The 18722-nt window shown below is 36.8% G+C and overlaps 1 long non-coding RNA gene across 2 annotated transcripts; it reads left to right on the forward strand.

Annotated features, from left to right (window-relative positions):
- Positions 1-6265: 6265 nt before the first annotated feature.
- On the forward strand, positions 6266-10334 carry LOC117796504. 2 transcript variants are annotated; one of them, XR_004621069.1, is made up of 3 exons: positions 6266-6415; positions 7087-7245; positions 10300-10334. It is a non-coding gene; the product is annotated as an uncharacterized LOC117796504 (long non-coding RNA). The 2 variants fall into 2 exon arrangements; XR_004621065.1 differs by lacking the exon at positions 10300-10334 and adding an exon at positions 8149-8290.
- Positions 10335-18722: the final 8388 nt, after the last annotated feature.

Raw genomic sequence — 18722 nt, forward strand, 5'->3', positions numbered from 1 at the left:
TTTTGAAACAATTAAAAGAATCTCACACTCACAGAAAAGCTGTGGGTACCATAGAAATAACTTTTCTTAACTTTTGCTTTTTGAAAGTAAGTTGCCACCAAGTTATTCAACCCAATCATCCCTAAATATTGACTGCCATATTCTACAAATAAGAACATTCTTCCTCATAACCACAACACTACCTCCAAAAACCAGGAAATTAGAACATGTGTACCATTACCATGTAATTTTTCAGACTCCCATTCAGGTTTCCCAATTAAACTAATAAAGACAAACAGAAAACATATAGAAAAACAAACCAACAACACGTAGCTCAGAATCACACATTCCACTTAATTGACATATCTTTCCAATCTCCTTCAGTTTGGAATTATTTCTCAGTCTTCTCTGACTTTTGTAACCTTGACATTTTTGATGTTTTCTCATGATTAGATTCATGATATCCATTCTGTCAGTAATATTACAGAAATGATGCTGGCTTCTTCACATTAGATCATATCAATAATTTAGATCCGTCCCATTACTGTTAATATTGGCTTTGATCACATGAGTAAAGTAGTACCTTTCGGGTTTCTCTTTGGTGTAAGAACCTGTTCGAATGGACATAAAATCGTATTGAAAAAAAAAACTGGGCAATTAAAATTTCTCTAAGCAGATATGTGTATATTCACATAGAGTACTTTAGGTAGTACCTTAACTAAGAATTATACCAATGGTGGTAACAATGATAGCAGTAGGGATACAGGGGGCAGGAGGAATTGGAGTGTGTATGGAATAAAAGTCCTCTAGGTCCACTCTGATATGCCTTTCAAAATGCTGACTGCTTATGTTTGAAATACAGCAGGTCTATGTGCCCCTGAGGTGGGTCCTCTGGGCCTCCGTAGAAGTGGCTTTCTCTCATCCAACGTCAGCGTTACTGTTCTGTCTGCTGTAGCAAGAAGAGGGAAGAAAGGAAGATATTTCAGAGTTTAACTCATGTGTGTATATTANTATGTTTAAAATTAATGTTGATTAATCTATCAAATTATATTAAATATATACTATTGAGATATATATTACAGTGTATATTAATATATATCAAATTATATTGATTCATATCAAATAATGATCACATTTCATAATAGAAGGAAACATACTAATAAAATTATATTCCTTCCTGTAATTAATATTATAATAAATCTAAATGGATTAAAATCTTACATATGAAAATGAAACCACCTGTTTACAAGAGAAGTATAAATGAATGTAAGAATGAGGAAGTTCCCAGGAAGTATGACAGGCACAAGGAAAAGATCAATAAATCTGGCTACATAAAAATTAAAATTTCTCTGCGATGAAATGCATTATAAGTAGTCAAAGGACAATATAGGAAAATGTTTGCCATGTGTTTGAAAAACAAAAGTCTAGCAACCTTACTATGTAGATATATTTTCAGAAACCAGTTTGTAGAAACAAACAAACAAAAAACCTCAAATTGGAAAGAAAAATTGTCTAAAAATATAGATATACAATCCACACAGGAAAACATAAATAGTTCATAAACACAAGGCAATATTTCAAACTCACTGTATTAAATACAAAGTTTAAAGAATAAAATACTAATCTTAGCCCTTACATTGTCAGCGATGAATAAAGAAGATTATCCTAGAATGAGTAAAGTTGTATATTTTCTAATTTGTCTCTAAACATGTATTACTTAAATATAAATATTACTTTAAAAAGATTTTAAAATTATAGAACATATAATTGGTTATGAAATGTATGGGTTTTATAGGAAATAGAAATAAAAAATTAACACTTCTGACATTAAAAANAAAAGATTTTAAAATTATAGAACATACAATTGGTTATGAAATGTATGGGTTTTATAGGAAATAGAAATAAAAAATTAACACTTTTGACATTAAAAGGTGGTGTTTGCTTGAATCTATGTAACCTGTCCATCCATATCAGGAAAAATAGCTGGTTGAACACCATAGCAAGAATGGTACATTTTCCAGTGAATATCAGTTATGTATGTAGCTACAAGACAGTGGCTGTGAAGTGATTAACAATCATGCCTAGGAAATGATGCTTCTGCTTAACATGTACTCAGGGAGTATCATAGTGGTACAAAATTGAATTAAATTCCCCTATTTCTTTATATTTATTTCAGTGCCAGAATCTTCTGATGACCATGGCTTTTTGATGCATTTTAAGATTCCCTTCAACATTCATCTTTTCAGAAGATGTTTGCCTATAATTGATATTTACTTTTCCAGATCAACCTTAGCATCATTTGACCATGTTCTTGAAAAAAAGATTTTTATCAGAATTGAATTAAATTTATATGTTAATTCAAAGAAAATCGACATCTTCAGAAAAAAAACTGTCCACATCTCAGATCTTATTTTTGTACAATTCAAAAAATTTTTGTACAATTTTATTCATAAAGATATCACATATTTCTTGCTATTCTTAGACACTTTGGTTTTGTTTCTATTACATTTTAACTGATTATTGTAAAAATGGAATAAAAAGAGTTTTGCAAATTAATTTTTAAATGGCTTTGAGCTAACACCCTTCCTTTCAACCAACTGGTTATCTTGGAGTATAGATAGACAATCAAAAAATCAAATATTGACAATTTTGCCTTCTTTTTCTCACTATTACACTCTTTTTTTGTTTGTTTTCTTCTAATGAATAGGCAGGCTCTCAAAGGATAATGCTAGAAAGTGATGATAATAGTGGCGTTTATGTCTTGTTCTTTATTTTAATGAGAATTCACCCACTGTGATGCTAGTCACTGGTCTAGTTATATTATTCTTATCCTGTGAAGAAAATATACACGACCATTTCAAAAGCTTTTTCAACAAGAACATTATGAAATTTTATCGGATGTCTTTAATATCTATTGAGTAAGTTGCATGCCTTTCTTTAACCTATTAATATGATGAGCTATGTAAGTAGATACGCAGATTTCCTAATATTAAAACCCTTTTTGCATTCTTGAATGAATTTTACATAATCATGTTTTATGCTTTTTAATGTAATACTGTATTATAGCTGCTATATACGTGGATCACAGAATATACGTTCTTTGCATTGTCTCATTTCTTTAGCACTGTTTCAATGCCCGGGACATTGCACAAATTCTTACATGGTTATTTCATGATATTGGTAATGAAACTATTGAGACACAGAAAATTTACCCCGGTGAGGCCCTAAATTAGCAGTAACATCTTGTTCTATCAGCAAGTTCCTATAAGTCTTGGTTCGTTCTTTTACTCTTTGTCCATACATTTCAGACAGAGTCTCCACAATCCAAATTAATGATCTATTAAGGATAATGAGAGAACTCCTGGATTGAGATGTACTATTCAGTTTAAACTGATATGTTCCTTCCAAATTATTCTGGTAGCTGCCAGCAATAAATTTAAAGAACACATTAGTGCCAGTACTCAATATTGGCATAGAAAAACATTTTTATAAACTACTCTGAATGATGAAGAAAAGAAAATTGGCTAACAACCAAGGCATTGTGTTCCAGAGCCAGGAATGTGATTCTGTAATATTTCCATTGTGGTTTTCACTCCTGAGTAATTTGTATAATTTGGAAAGCAGGCCATAAAACTCTGTGTGGGGATAGGTTATCCAAGGTAACTTCTCTGTCAAAGGAGAAACAATATTAGTAATCTTAGACTCATAAGAGATTATGTGTTACCAGTCATTAAAGCTAATGAAGAAAACAGAAGATTTTTTCACATTTATGTACATGTGAATTACATATATGTGTATACGTATATATGTGTGCATATTACATATATATGTATAATAATAGGATATATTACTCAGTGGGTACAAAGACAAGTTATATACTTATGCTTAAAATATCCAACTGTTAATGAGGTATAAGTGAAGAAAAAAGAGTTGTTCTTTAGAGTAAGAATTGAGAACAACTCAGCCTCATCCAAAAGCTTGTTTTAATAGAAGCATTAACAATTTATATTCTGATACTGCTGTGGAAAAGCCATACCTGCAAAAGAGAGAATAAGCAGAGTTTTAATGAAAGATGAGGTTTGAAATAAAGAAATTCACAACTGTATCAATCCAGGACTGTCATTTGTCACCCTAGCTTCTCAGGACCCAACAGCTTGTTATTGGATGCTAGGTGTTATTTAAATATAAGCATGTGTCTTAGCTGCAGTCTGAAGGTTGAGGTGAGGTTAAAATGTGGGTTGAAAACTGTAAACAAGTTGGGTGAAAATAAATGAAGGCTTCTCTCAAAGCTGTTTTGAGCAAAATTGTAAAGCAGGCAGGTTTGTGTGTGGTCAGTGTTTCTCTCCTCCTTCTGCGCCCTCTCACCCGTTCACTGGGGGTGAAATTGCGGTACTTAAATTCACCCCCAAAGTGCTTATTGCTTTATCAAAGCCTTCTTCCAGATTCTTCATTTGGAAGGTGAATGGGATTCCACGTTAATGAAGTTACATCCTACGCAAGCAAACCTGGGCCAAGCAACAGTTGAAGGTGGAATTAATCATGTTCACTCTCTGCAGCAACTCTAGTGCTACCTCTGCAAAGTAAATGCATCGCTTTCTTACAAAACAACAACAATAAATGATGCTCTTACATTTTAATAGAATTTAAGACTATAAATTAGAAAGTTGTAACTCAAGGGGCTCTTGGGTGGCTCAATCGGTTAAGTGACCAACTCTTGGTTTTGGTTCAGGTCATGATCTCAGGGTCATGAGATGGAGCCCCACATCAGGCTTCATGCTGGGCATGGAAACTGTTTAAAATATTCTTTCTCCCTCTCCCTCTTCCCCTCTGTCCAGTCTCTCTCACTCTGTGTCTCTCTCTGTCTCTCGCTCGCTTAAAAAAATTGTAACTGAAGTGGAGGAAATAGACAGTTAACCCAGCATGTAGACTTGGCTCTCAATAGGGAGTGGTGGAGAGTGTTTGGGGAAGGGATTCAGGAATCAGATTCTTCTAGAATCCTTCAAACTCTGTTACATGTCGATGACTTCACCAACCCATTTTCCAAAAAGTTGGATCTACAGGTTTGTTTATTTTCTTTCGTTTTCACAAGTGTGATAAAGATACAGGTCTCTCAAGAACAGTACAACAACCATAACTCAAGCTACACCTTCAAAATTGATAGGACTTTTCTCCATCTTGTGGGCAGAAGCACTGTGCAAGCGGCTAACACTTCAACTATTCTGGACACAAATGACCATTCAGGACTAGAATGAGAAGCCCAATACATTTTTGTTGCTTTATTTCACAGGGAAAGAGAAGCAAATATTCATATCAGTTCTTTTTTGTATTTTCATGAAGGAACAATTACATTTTTCTACCATCTTGACAATTTTACCACTCTGGGGAAAACTGAAAGACACAACAAAAGGTGATGCCTTGAAATTACAGAATCAAGAGGTTCCAGCTCAAAAAGGAATGGTACTCAACCTCTTCCCTCCCATAAAAGTGGAAGCAAATTTTCCTATGACTAGAGAGTATCATAAACTATTAAATACAAAATGTGGAATGGGGAAGTGAGCTGTTGTAAAGAGATAGTGGACTCAAAGTGGTATGGAGGGGAGGGCATGCTAGGAGGTGTAGGCTACGTAAATAGGGACTGTGAAAACAGTTCAGAGAGGCTCCTTAAAACCAACTTTAGGAAAAGTTGGCCAGCCATCCAACTGAATTATTAGGTGAAAGAATCAAGATGACACTGAAAATGAAAATATTATAAAGTTTAGAAAATCAAATTAAGGGCGCCTGGGTGGCTCAGATCAGTGTCTGCCTTCGGCCCAGGTCAGGATCCCAGGGTCCTGTGATCAAGTCCCGCATTGGGGTCCCTGCTCCTTGGGGAGCCTGCTTCTCCTTCTGCCTCTGCTCTTCTCTCTCTGTCTCTCATGAATGAATAAATAGTATCTTTAAAAAAAAAAAGAAAATCAAGTTAAGAATTCCAACTATTTCCAAATACACTTATTACCCAAATAATGAATTATACATATGCTGATATTTGGGGTTATACCACAAATAAATTTGATGTTTCATCTCAAATCACAGCACATTTGTCTCCGTTCTCAGTCTATCTTCCAACTCCACTTTCTATTTTCATCTTTCTTCAAACATCCTGATATTTGTCTGCCTTGTCATTCCAAGTGAATGTATGCTGCAATCCATCTCTGATTGGCTCAAGGAGAACAAGAAGGAAGGAAGTCAATCCAGTTTGGCATATCTGACTAGAATGTCATTTCTATGGCATTCTTCATTCAAGAGCTTTTAGGAAGAAGCACAATCCTCAGCGAAATGCCAAATGGTTGATCTCTGTCTGTGGAATTCTTCAGGAATAAGATTTGGAAATTCAAGAATACAGCCACACCGCTAGTGTTCCCCTGAGACCATAAGGAAAAAGCAATTTCATTTTGAGGTAAGAGAAACCAAAAATAAACTTCCTACATTCCTATTACTAAGTGTTAATTATTATGTTTGGGGGATATGATTGTTATCACAATAGTGAACTTGCAAGTGGAGAGTGTGAGAAGAAGCAGGAGCTGTTCTAAATAAGTAGGCAGAGGATGTTTATGTGGGCTATTCTAGCCGAAGACAAATAGAAGTTTCTCAAAATGTTAAATATGTGCTCAAAACCATAAGAAAGCTGAGAAAGTATTTTCAAACGGAGATTGTGGGGGAGAAGAGTGCTGGACAGAATGGGAGAAAAGAGTTCATTTTTTTTTTTTCATTTTTCATTTGTTTATCTCATGCCCTTTTGGGTTACATTTGAGATTTTCCCCCTATAAGGCATGTGCAAGGGAAATTTTCCTCAAACAATCTGTATGCTTTGAATATGATATTCTTAGAACTAAGTAGGTTCTTAGTGCTGTGTGGGAAGCTGTGCTTCAGAATGCAAGGACACTGAAAGGGTTCATCCCTTTGAGATAGAATTTATGATTCATCAAGAGACAGGGTCCACTTTCCTCTCCATTTTCTCCTCCATGTTCTGAAATCAAATAAGGATTGCAGTAAGACTTTTTTTCTTTCCTTCATTCAAATGTCAGCTGACAGCATCAAAGAAAGTAATTTCTGTATTTTGCCATCCAGCATAGTTAATCCAGTGGGTTTGGAAGACAGACAGACTTGGAGGATCCAACTTCCATTTATCAGCTATGTGACTTTGGACAAAGAACTTTACACCTCAGTGCCAGAGCATCTCATCTATAGAATGAGAAAAGTGACGATGCTTGTCTCCTGGAGCATTAGGTAAAATGACTTGTAGACAAGTGCTTGACACTGAATTGGCACACTCTAAGCAATCAATACGTGTGAGTTACCATTACTATTGTTATTATGATTATAATTATGGAATATATATGTGATTTTGATTATTAGGGTGAGAAATGAACAATTATTTTCCCACATCCCAATCCCCTATTATATTATAGCTCATCTTTTTTTTTCAAGGAATTCAGAATATTGCATCAATAGAAATTTCTTAATTCTAAGTAGTTTTTATTTAATTCTGAAAAATGAACTTATTTTTGGTGCAGAGAAATATAAGGTTCACCTTATAAGCACATATTTTTATTGTTATGGTTTTTCAGGGTTTAATAAAAATCTTCCCGGTGTTATAAATCTCACCTTGGAGTTTCAAGTTCCAATTTGCAAAAACTGATCAAAAAGCAATTATCATAAAAAGCCAGCCAACAATATGAACTAACATTAATCATCCTTTACTCAGTTATAAGTGGGTGATAGATGATTTAATCTAAAAAAGTCTTATATTTCTTTTTATCATTCTGTTATAAGACAGAGCAGTGACAACAAATTTAGAGTGTCAGCTCTGTATAACCATTACCTTTAAAAAAATTAATAATTGTTAAAGATCTAAAGCCTGTTCAGGACATCGATAAATGTATGCAGACATTTGTACATATATATTTTATATTATATATTAAATATTTTATATATTTTTCTAATATATGAAATAATTTAAAGAGAATATATTTCTTTATGCTTCCTTTACAGTAACAGCTATGGCTCAGTTATTTTTAATATACCATCTCTGGATTGCTATAATCTTTCCAAATTTTTTATCTCCAGGCTTTTCATTCAGAGCTTCAAAACATCTGAGATGTGAATCTCAAATTTTTTTTTCTTGTCTAGGACATTGAAGAAACACACTAAATGTTCATTAAAGGAATAAGTAAGTGAGGGGCGCCTGGGTGGCACAGCGGTTAAGCGTCTGCCTTCGGCTCAGGGCGTGATCCCAGCGTTATGGGATCGAGCCCCACATCAGGCTCCTCTGCTATGAGCCTGCTTCTTCCTCTCCCACTCCCCCTGCTTGTGTTCCCTCTCTCGCTGACTGTCTATCTCTGTCGAATAAATAAAAAATAAAAAAATAAAAAAAAAAAGGAATAAGTAAGTGACTGAGTGATGAGCAAATGAATGAATGAATACTCTCTTCAAGGGCTCAAAGTATGTTTAAGTCTCAAAATTGTTGATTTCCTGCCTCTCACCTGCAATGACACCAGAGACATAAAGAAATTTCCATGTTCAAGAAGAAACAAATGAAGTAATTTTTGAATTTTTTACTTAGTTTTTATTTTTTACAATCTACTTAGTTCAGCAATGCCCATGTTCATCAGAAGGTAGCCATTCTCTGAGACCACATTTGTGGTCTGTCCTAGCACCCCCACCTCTTGCTCTCCCTCAGGCTGGGCTGTTACTTTGCTTTGCTTCATCTCCCTCAAGGGGGTGTTATCTGGTTCAGCCCTCTGCTTTACCATTTTGCAACAACCAGTGTTCTCATTCCCAAATCCATCTTGAATGACTCAAAAAAGTCTACGTATGCAAACCCAAAGTGGCACATCTGAGAGTTATGTGACTTCATTATTAAGAAGTATGTAGATGTTAATTCAATTTAACACAACATGATGGCAGCATGTATGGGGGTGCAGGATGGATTAAAAGTCAACATTTTTCAGTATACTGTTCATCATTTTTTCAAAGATGTGTTTATTTATTTGAGAGAGAGAGAGCGGGAAGGTAGGGTGCAGGGGCCATGGAAGAGAAAGCCTTAAGCACACTCTGAGCTGAGTGTGGAGCCTGGCTTGGGGCTCAGTCTCATGGCCCTGAGATCATGACCTGAGCCGAAACCAAGAGTTGGACAACTAATTGACTGCACCACCTGGGCAACCACTACTTTTCATCATTTAAATATTGTATGTTCAATTTTCTCCACTTGAATATAGATTCCATCCCTTAGCTAGTTGCTATTGTTATCTACATTTTATTTTCTTGTTTAAATAAAGGGTGGGATCCTAAGACTGACACTCCTTTTCATAATAGTTGAAAGAGCTAGGTCTTAGTACTTCATCCTTGGTGCCTTCTAGAATTCCCTGATGCAAAGAGAAAAAAAAAGCCAAATGGAACATGAAGTCCATTTTATTGATAGTTACTGGACACTCAATATGTCTCCTCATGCAGGACTTCTCGGGCAAGCACTGCTATATCAAGAGACTCAGGCTGAATTTCAAAGCATTGTTTCATTCACCCTTTATATAAATCCAGAATAACTGGCCTGTGGGCGAGGTTCTTTTTTTTTTTTTCTAAGATTTTATTTATTTATTTGACAGAAAGAGAAATCAAGAAAGGGACCACAACCAAGGGGAGTGTGAGAGGGAGAAGCAGGCTTCCCGCCGAGCAGGGAGCCCGATGTGGGGGTTGGGATCATGACCAGAGCTGAAGGCAGATGCTTAACGGCTGAGCCACCCAGGTGCTCCTGTGGGTGAGGTTCTTAATCCATTTACACAGCTAGTCACTGACCCATGCTTAGCCCCTATGGCAGAGAGGGAAAGAGGCAAGGGCACCTCTACTTTGATGCTGGAAGCAAGGAGAAACTTGCCTGGCAGATCTCTTGATACTCACAGCATGGTAATTCTTCCAAAAACCTGGGGATTGGTCAATAAATGTTTCTCCATGGGCAAAATGGCCACATGGGATGGAATTATCCTTCCCACTCGACTCACAATTACTGAGTCCGTGCTAAGTGCCAATGCCAAGCTCTTGCCTAATCAATTTACTTGCATTTTTTTCATTTAATCTTCATAAAAACCCTTAGAGATAAATACTCTGTTATGACCTTTTAACAGGTACAGAAGTTGGGGCTCAGGGGGTTAAACAATTTGACTAAGATCACATGTTCATAACAATCAGAATTAGAATTTTCATCCAAGTCTGGATGGCTACGTCTGCTATTTCTTTTTTTTTTTTCTTTTTTTTTTCTTTGAAGATTTTTATTTATTCATTTGACAGAGAGAGAGACAGCTGGCGAGAGAGGGAACACAAGCAGGGGGAGTGGGAGAGGAAGAAGCAGGCTCCCAGTGGAAGAGCCCAATGTGGGGCTCGATCCCAGAACTCCAGGATCACGCCCTGAGCCGAAAGCAGACGCATAACGACTGAGCCACCCAGGCGCCCCACGTCTGCTATTTCTAAACATTATGATGCATGCTCTGTTTGGCCAATGGTTGTCAAGATACTGTGTTTCATGTAAATTCATTTTGAAAATTTCTACTGTGTCCACACTAGCAAATCCGTTACTTTATTTCATCATTTGACGCATACATTTATTGGGAGATTTTTGATTACAGCTTCAATTTCCTTGCTGGTTATGGGTCTGTTCAGGTTTTCGATTTCTTCTTGGTTCAGTTTTGGTAGTTTATACCTCTCTAGGAATGCATCCATTTCTTCCAGATTGTCTAATTTGTTGGCATATCGTTGCTAATGATATGTTCTTATACTTGTTTGTATTTCTTTGGTGTTGGTTGTGAGCTCTCCTCTTTCATTCATGATTTTGTTTATTTGGGACCTTTATCTTTTCTTTTTGATAAGTCTGGCCAGGGGTTTATCTATCTTATTAATTCTTTCAAAGAACCAGCTCCTAGTTTCATTGATCTGTTCTACTGTTGTTTTGGTTTCTGTTTCATTGATTTCTGCTCTAATCTTTATTATTTCTCTTCTCTTGCTGGATTTAGGCTCCATTTGCTGTTCTTTCTCCAGCTCCTTTAGGTGTAAGGTTAGGTTGTGTATTTGAGACCTTTCTTGTTTCTTGAGAAAGGCTTGTCATGCTATATATTTCCCTCTTAGGACCACCTTTGCTGCATCCCAAAGATTTTGAACAGTTGTGTTTTCATTTTCATTTGTTTCCATGAATTTTTTAAATTCTTCTTTAATATCCTGGCTGACCCATTCATTTTTTCAGTACGATGCTCTTTAGCCTCCATGTATTTGAGTTCTTTCCAACTTTCCTCTTGTGACTGAGTTCCAGTTTCAAAGCATTGTGGTTCAAAAATATGCAGGGAATGATCCCAGTCTTTTGGTACTAGTTGAGACCTGATTTGTGACCCAGGTTGTGATCTATTCTGGAGAATGTTTCATGTGCATTCAAGAAGAATATGTATCCTGTTGCTTTGGGATGGAATGTTCTGAATATTTCTGTGAAGCCCATCTGGTCCAGTGTGTCATTTAAAGCCCTTATTTCCTTGCTGATCTTTTGCTTAGATGATCAGTCCATTGCCACGAGGGGCCTATTAAAGTACCCTACTATTATTGTATTATTGTCAATGTGTTTCTTTGATTTTGTTATTAATTGGCTTAAATAATTGGCTGCCCCCATGTTAGGGGCACAAATATTTACAATTGTTAGATCTGTTTGTTGGATAGATCCTTTAAGTATGACACAGTGCCCTTCCTCATCTCTTATTACAGTCCTTGGCTCAAAATCTAATTTGTCTTATATAAGGATTGCACCCCAGCTTTCTTTTGATGTCCATTAGCATGATAAATTGTTTTCCACACCCTCACTTTAAATCTGGACATGTCTTTGGGTCTAAAATGAGTCTCTTGCAGACAGCATATTGATGGGTCTTGCTTTTTTTATCTAATCTGATACCCTGTGTCTTTTGATTGGGGCATTTAATTTAGCCCATTAAATACATTTATTAAGGGTCTCTTATTTACCAATTATCACGTGAGGCCCTGGAGAGCCAAGATAGGAAAAGGGAGGGAAAAAAAACTTGTTCCCTTGGAAGCAGTCTGAGGAGAGGACAGAAAAATCAATAAAATAAAATAATAGCATCCAATAATTGTTTTCCCCATATTGGGAAAATACAGCTTTCTTCTGGATGCTTGGCAATAGTAGCCTTTGTATTAACCCACAATGCTTGGATTTCATCATTCTTAAATTTCTTAGAATATTGTTTCTTTGAACACTTGAATAACTTTGCCAGGTACTGCGATGAGATGAAGATTATCTCTTCTTTATAAAAAACAAAAGTTAGTTGACAAAAGAGAAACACAGGATGACAGCATTCTAGCAGAAATATTAAAGAGAAAAAAATAACTAGTTACATGAGCAAAGAAAGAGAGGCTTTGTTTCCACAGGTGAAAATGGAAGACTCTTCCTGACAACTAACTTCTGGATTTCATGCATTCCCCAGAGAAATTGTGTTTAGAAGACAGGGGAATTGGGAGATCTACCTTCTAGTCCTATCTTGGCCACCAGCAATGTGGTAAAGGAATTTAACCTTACTACACCCTGTTCCTTTGTAAAATGAGAGAACTGAATAAGTGGATCCTAAGTAGGCCTTCTGGCTCTGACATGCCACGATATTAACCATTCAAGAAAGCTGATAACTCACCATCGTCACTGGTTCTTCATACAGTGGTTTGAGCTCTAACTACCTTTTTATATGATAAACTTTCACTCTGCCTGGATTAGAAATATCCCTATTGAGGGGCGCCTGGGTGGCACAGCAGTTAGGCATCTGCCTTTGGCTCAGGGCGTGATCCCTGGGATCGAGCCCCACATCAGGCTCCTCCGCTATGAGCCTGCTTCTTCCTCTCCCACTCCCCCTGCTTGTGTTCCCTCTCTCGCTGGCTGTCTCTATCTCTGTCGAATAAATAAATAAAATCTTAAAAAAAAAAGAAAAGAAAAGAAATATCCGTATTGAACTGTTTCTGGAATTTCTCAACAAGTCAGTGTCTTAGCATTCCTGGTTGCTTTAGCCTCCATGCCCTGGAAAAAATTCACCTTTCCTAGCTTATATGCCACTAATCACTCTACCAAAAATCCACTAATTGACTAGAAGATACATACAAATTCTAGGCCACATAGAAATAAAAATTTCTATTTTCCCCAAAATACAGAAATTCACAGGAATTCTGTTAATATTAATTAAAGTTACAAAGACCTTTATCCAACTCAGATCACAACTATAAACACATACAGCTATAAATATAACCATCATCTTCAACAAGGGATGGTTTTGCCTCCAGGGGACATTGGGTGATGTCTGGAGGCATGCTTGGCTATCACACTGGTGGTGCTACTGGCATCTCTAGTGAGAAGCCAGGAGTGCTAGTAACATCCCACAGTGAAACAGGACAGCCTTCTGCAACAACAAAATTATTCATTCCAAAATGTTAATAGTTCTGAGGTTAAGAAATCTTTGTTTCTGTAGTACCTGAACTTCTAATAGAAAGCCATTATGCAGACCATGACAAAATGCATAACAAGTTTCTTCACCTTCCCCCCCCCCCAAGTTTATTGTTTAAAAAGTCATGACTGTTCTGATGAAGCTGGGAGTATCTTTCCAGCTTCTCAAACCAAGACAAGTCCCAGTAGCATTACAGCCCATCCAGAGAGGGTATGGCAGCAATCAGCTTCTATTCTTAGGACCATGCAGATTCTATTCCTTTATAGATTAGTGGTGAAATGCACAGAGTCTAGAGTCAGAAGTTCTGCATTCAGATTCTCCCTCTTCTACTCCCTTTCTGTCTAGCCTTGGACATATGATTGCACTTATTCTCTGTACCCCAACTTCATTATCTTTACAAGAGGGAGAACAGCTGTGCCTGGCTGGCCCAGTCCATTAAGCATCTGACTCTTGATTTCAGGTTAGGTTGTGATCTCAGGGTTGTGAGATCAAGCCCCACGTCAGGCTCCTTGCTAGGTATGGAGCCTGCTTAAGATTCTTTCTGCCCCTCCACACCTCTCTAAAAACAAATAAATAAATAAATAAATAAATAAATAAATAAATAAATAAATAAAATAAAAGAGGTGTAGCAATAGTAAACCTCCCCCCAGAGAATTATTGTGAGGATTAAATGAGCTAATATACATAAAGTGTAAGCTCTAGGTACAAGTGAGCAAACCCTTCCCTGTTGGAGCAATTCTGTCCATGTTATGATGTCACTGGTCCTCAACCATTCATGCAAACTTTCCAAGAGTCAATAGCATCAAAAATTGTGTGTTTTTTTCCTTTGAATTTTAGGTTGGGTTTTTTTAATTTTTATTTTTTAAACTGTATCTCCACCTATAAGAAATAATATTTTAATAGAGTCTTACTAGCCTTACATAACTTAATATATATTCTTCTATTCTGGCAAATGAAATCCACACAATTAGCTGATAAAAGCTATTTTTTAAACTACTTCTTCCTTAGACTCACAGAAATTGCCAGGCATTTTAACACTTGTCTCACAGTGTGTAATTCTTTATGCTGTCATCAGTGCTAGGAGGGTATCCTGCATTAAATCTTTATCCACTCTGAGAGGTCCAATATAATAACATATATCTCTTAGTTAATAACTCTGTTAAGTGGTGTGTGGCAAAACTCAAAGTGTCCTTATTGGGTTTCTTTGCAAATAATGGGGTTCAGGAAACAGATATTACCAATCACCCATGCCTTACTCCCAACTTTGTGACTAAAAATCTTTCTGTTTTCATAAAAAAATCAAGATGTTAATGAGTTCATCTCAAACATCCACAGAATCAAATCTTAGAAACAAATAAATGCAATGTTAACCCAATAGGAGTTTATCAACAAAGGGTCTGAAATAATGTGCCTGAAATCATTTGATGAGCCCAATAAGGAGAAAAAGATCAGCAAATGAATTCTTTCCCTTTAAAAACAAAAACAAAAACCACTTAAGTCAAGAATTCTTGCTTAAACAAAGTGAAATAACATCTTAGAAAAGTAGAAGCTATTTGTAACTAGAACATCACAACTATGAAAGGTTTATGAATATGTATTTTAATAATAAGGGGGTGAACCTGAATCTGCAAGTTAATGGATAATTCAGAACAGAGGACTGATTTTGAAAGATAGCCTGAAAATGTAGAAGGTTTGTTCTTTAGTAAATTTTAATCAATTGTGCATATCTTTTTAGTTAAAACTTTTTCTCTCAGCCCATCCCCCACAAAAAACGAAACCAACCAAGAGCACAATCACATACACAAAAAGGAGCCCAGACTCCCAACTGCTATTCAAGTGAGCCCTGCTCTCTACTCCCTCAGAAACAAACTATTGTGGGACTATTGTGACCTTCTCTACAGACATGTAATTTCAAGAGCCCTGTCATTAAATAATTTTTCATAAACAAAAAACACTTAACCCACAAAATAGTTCAGTCACATCAAATATTTTGCAAAGAAATTCATACTACATTTCAGTTTGCTGATCCTTATACTTCCTCATCGAGCTTTGAGAGCATTGCTAAATAAAGCATCGTTTCCACAAATGAACATTTTATGTTGGGACACGACTTCAGCAGTACATACTTCCTTTCATTGAAATGATTGGTTTCACTAGTGGACATTTCCCAAATTCAGGCATTTGTTTTCATCACTGTGGCAAAAACAAGTATTTTGTTGGGGCGCCTGGGTGGCGCAGTCGTTAAGCGTCTGCCTTCGGCTCAGGGCGTGATCCCGGTGTTGTGGGATCGAGCCCCACATCAGGCTCCTCAGCTATGAGCCTGCTTCTTCCTCTCCCACTCCCCCTGCTTGTGTTCCCTCTCTCGCTGGCTGTCTATCTCTGTCAAATAAATAAATAATATCTTTAAAAAAAAACAAGTATTTTTTTAGCCATTACCAGCTAGCCTTTTCCACATATACATAATACGAGAACGTATTTGGTCCTCTTCTCTAATGGGAGAACAGGGTGCCCTCAGCATATTTGCATGAAGTCAGTGAACCTTTAAGGTGATACAGAAGTTTCTCTCTCATTATTTTAAATACCAGCTTCCAATTAGGCCAGCTACCTTTCTGTCAGCCCTTCTGCAAGGGTTTGCCTATATTTTGTCAGAGTTTGAAAATCATCCCAGTGGTGCCAGCTTGTTCTACTAATAAGGAGATCTAGCTCAAGAGGACGGTTCGCTTCCTCTGTGTGTTAGAACTATGGGATGGACTAGGATCAGTGACACAGAAAGCAGATAGCAAAGGAACTACTGAAAAATCCATTTTTGATGAGAGACACAAGCAGTAACCTTATCTAGATCATCTTTAACCTCCGATTAGAAGCTAAACTGCACCTAGCATTTAAGTTTCTAGATTCCGGTAGGCATCACAAATTTTGATTATGATATATTATAATGTAGCCTGAGTATACATTTTTCTGCCTTGCACCTAAAATGTGCTTCTGACATGACTGGGCATACCTGATGAGTTAGCATGGCCAAGCTCCAAGAAATCTGTGAAATATCTAAGACTTGCTGGGAGGCCTCTTACACTTAGGTAAGAAGGAGCCACCCAGGATGAACTTGAACTAGTGAGGAGACCCTTGGCAGTGAGAGAAGGATCTATCTCAATACATCATCGTGTCTGGCACTCAAATTTTCCCTTCTACCTCAGCTCTACCTAGACTTACGGTAAGCAGAAGTATCACAGGTGAAAGCTAAAATAGCTGTCCTACAGACCCTTGCTTGATCTAGCCCCACCTCACTTTCTAATCTTAAGTTACAATCCCCACCTCCCATCCCCACTCCCATTCTTTAGGTTCTAACCACATCATATCTTCAATGCACCAAATTCCATCAGGTAATGGTAACTTTACTCTTATGATTGACATCACTGAAACCTCTTTCCCTCAGGCTTGCCCCAACTCCCTTACTCACAGCTAAGCACAATCCCTAGGGATTCTAAGCAACATCTTAATGCTGAGGAAGAATGATGTTCAAGAGGACAGTGTGATTCTGGAGTCAAAGGGAAGCTCCAATAAAACTTGAGTACTGTGACTCTGACCTCATCTGTTCTCTCAGGTAGGCAAGGTCTGGCAAACTGGGGTTGTGTTTTTAAAATTGGGGTTGTATTTTTTTAAAAAGATTTCTGATGGGGGTGCCTGGGTGGCTCAGTTAGTTGAGTGCCAGATTCTTGGTTTCAGCTCAAGTCCTGATCTCACAGTTGTGAGATCAAGCCCCATGTTGGGTTCTGTGTTCAGTGTGGAGTCTGCCTGTGCTTGCTCTCTCTCTCTCTCAAATAAAAAAATAAATAAATAAAATATTTTTTTAAAAATTTAAGAAATGAAAGAAATAAAAAGATCTCTGATGCAGGATACTGTCTCTCTCTCTCGCTCTCTCTCTTCCCTTTCTTCCTCCCTCTCTTTTATCAGAAAGCTGTGTATTAGACTTAGGACTAAAACACTTCTCATCTAAGTTCTAATTCCCAAGCTGGTTCCCTTAATAAATGATGATATAGAACCATTGCATTTTTTGCAGATTTAAGGATGGATATTAGAAATTTTGTGGGCCAAGTCAGGAAAACTGAGGGCCCAGGAAGTCACATCACTTGCTGAGAGTTGCATTTTTAGCTGCTAGAAATCAGGCTGTCATTCAAAGTTTAGCCCATTTGCACTTTTAGCTTTCAGTTTAAAGAAAGAAGGGTGAAGTGTCACACTGTGGAATTAAGCTAAGTTGACCTATAATTAAAAATCAAAGTCATGTCACCCAGACCTATCTACTCTGCTTAACATTCATGACTATCACAAGCGTATCTCATAAATTACAATTATTTCTTTGGCTCCAGAAATCAATTTGGTAGATAGATGCACCACTTATACACAGAACTCCACTTTTACATTTATTTTAGGACTAGGTATGAAGGACAGGGTTAAATATAGCTAAAGGGCATACATTGAGGAAAATGAATTACATATGATATTGCATATCTTACTATAATATCAACAATAATCTTTCATTTTTCAAGCATATTGCATATAAAGTGGGCATTATGAACTCCTTGCACTACAAGAAAACAGCAAAAGCTTATCATATGGCAAATGATGAATGCTCCTACCTCCAAGTTACCTTGGGCCTAGTCAGGATGCATGTGAAAAATGTGTTAAATATCTATCAATGCCTTCTGAATCATTGCTATAAAAAGAAGATAATAATGAAGGCCCCAAGCTTGTCTTTCTTCAGTGTTCGATTCACAGGAAAAAAAAATAATTAGGAAAAATTTCTGAGAAATTAGGTAACTTTTAACACTTCAAAACTCATTCATTCATTTATTTATTCATTCATACAATAAATATCTGTAAAAAAAAGTCTGTAATATATCAGATACTCATCTGGGACCTGGAAATAGATCCAGAATAAAGCCCCATCTTTTTAAGGAGTTTAGATTATTTTGGAGCAGTTAGAGAAATAAATTTAAAATATTGGGTGTCAATATGGGCTGTAGAGGCTGGAAACAAGTAAAGGCAACTAGTAAAGAGGACTAGTTTATGAGCGAGCAGGGAAGAAAGGAGCATGGCTGAGTATCTCTGCTAATAATCTACATGAGAAGGTGACATGAGTCAGGGAAGTCCGTTTTAATGACATGCCATTTTTGCAGAGAAATGAAGGAAATGAGCATGAGCCATGCAGATGTCTACAGTGAGAAAGGCCTAGGCAAAGGGAAG

Source organism: Ailuropoda melanoleuca, chromosome 2 (genome assembly GCF_002007445.2).
Source record: "Ailuropoda melanoleuca isolate Jingjing chromosome 2, ASM200744v2, whole genome shotgun sequence".
Lineage (NCBI taxonomy): Eukaryota > Metazoa > Chordata > Mammalia > Carnivora > Ursidae > Ailuropoda > Ailuropoda melanoleuca.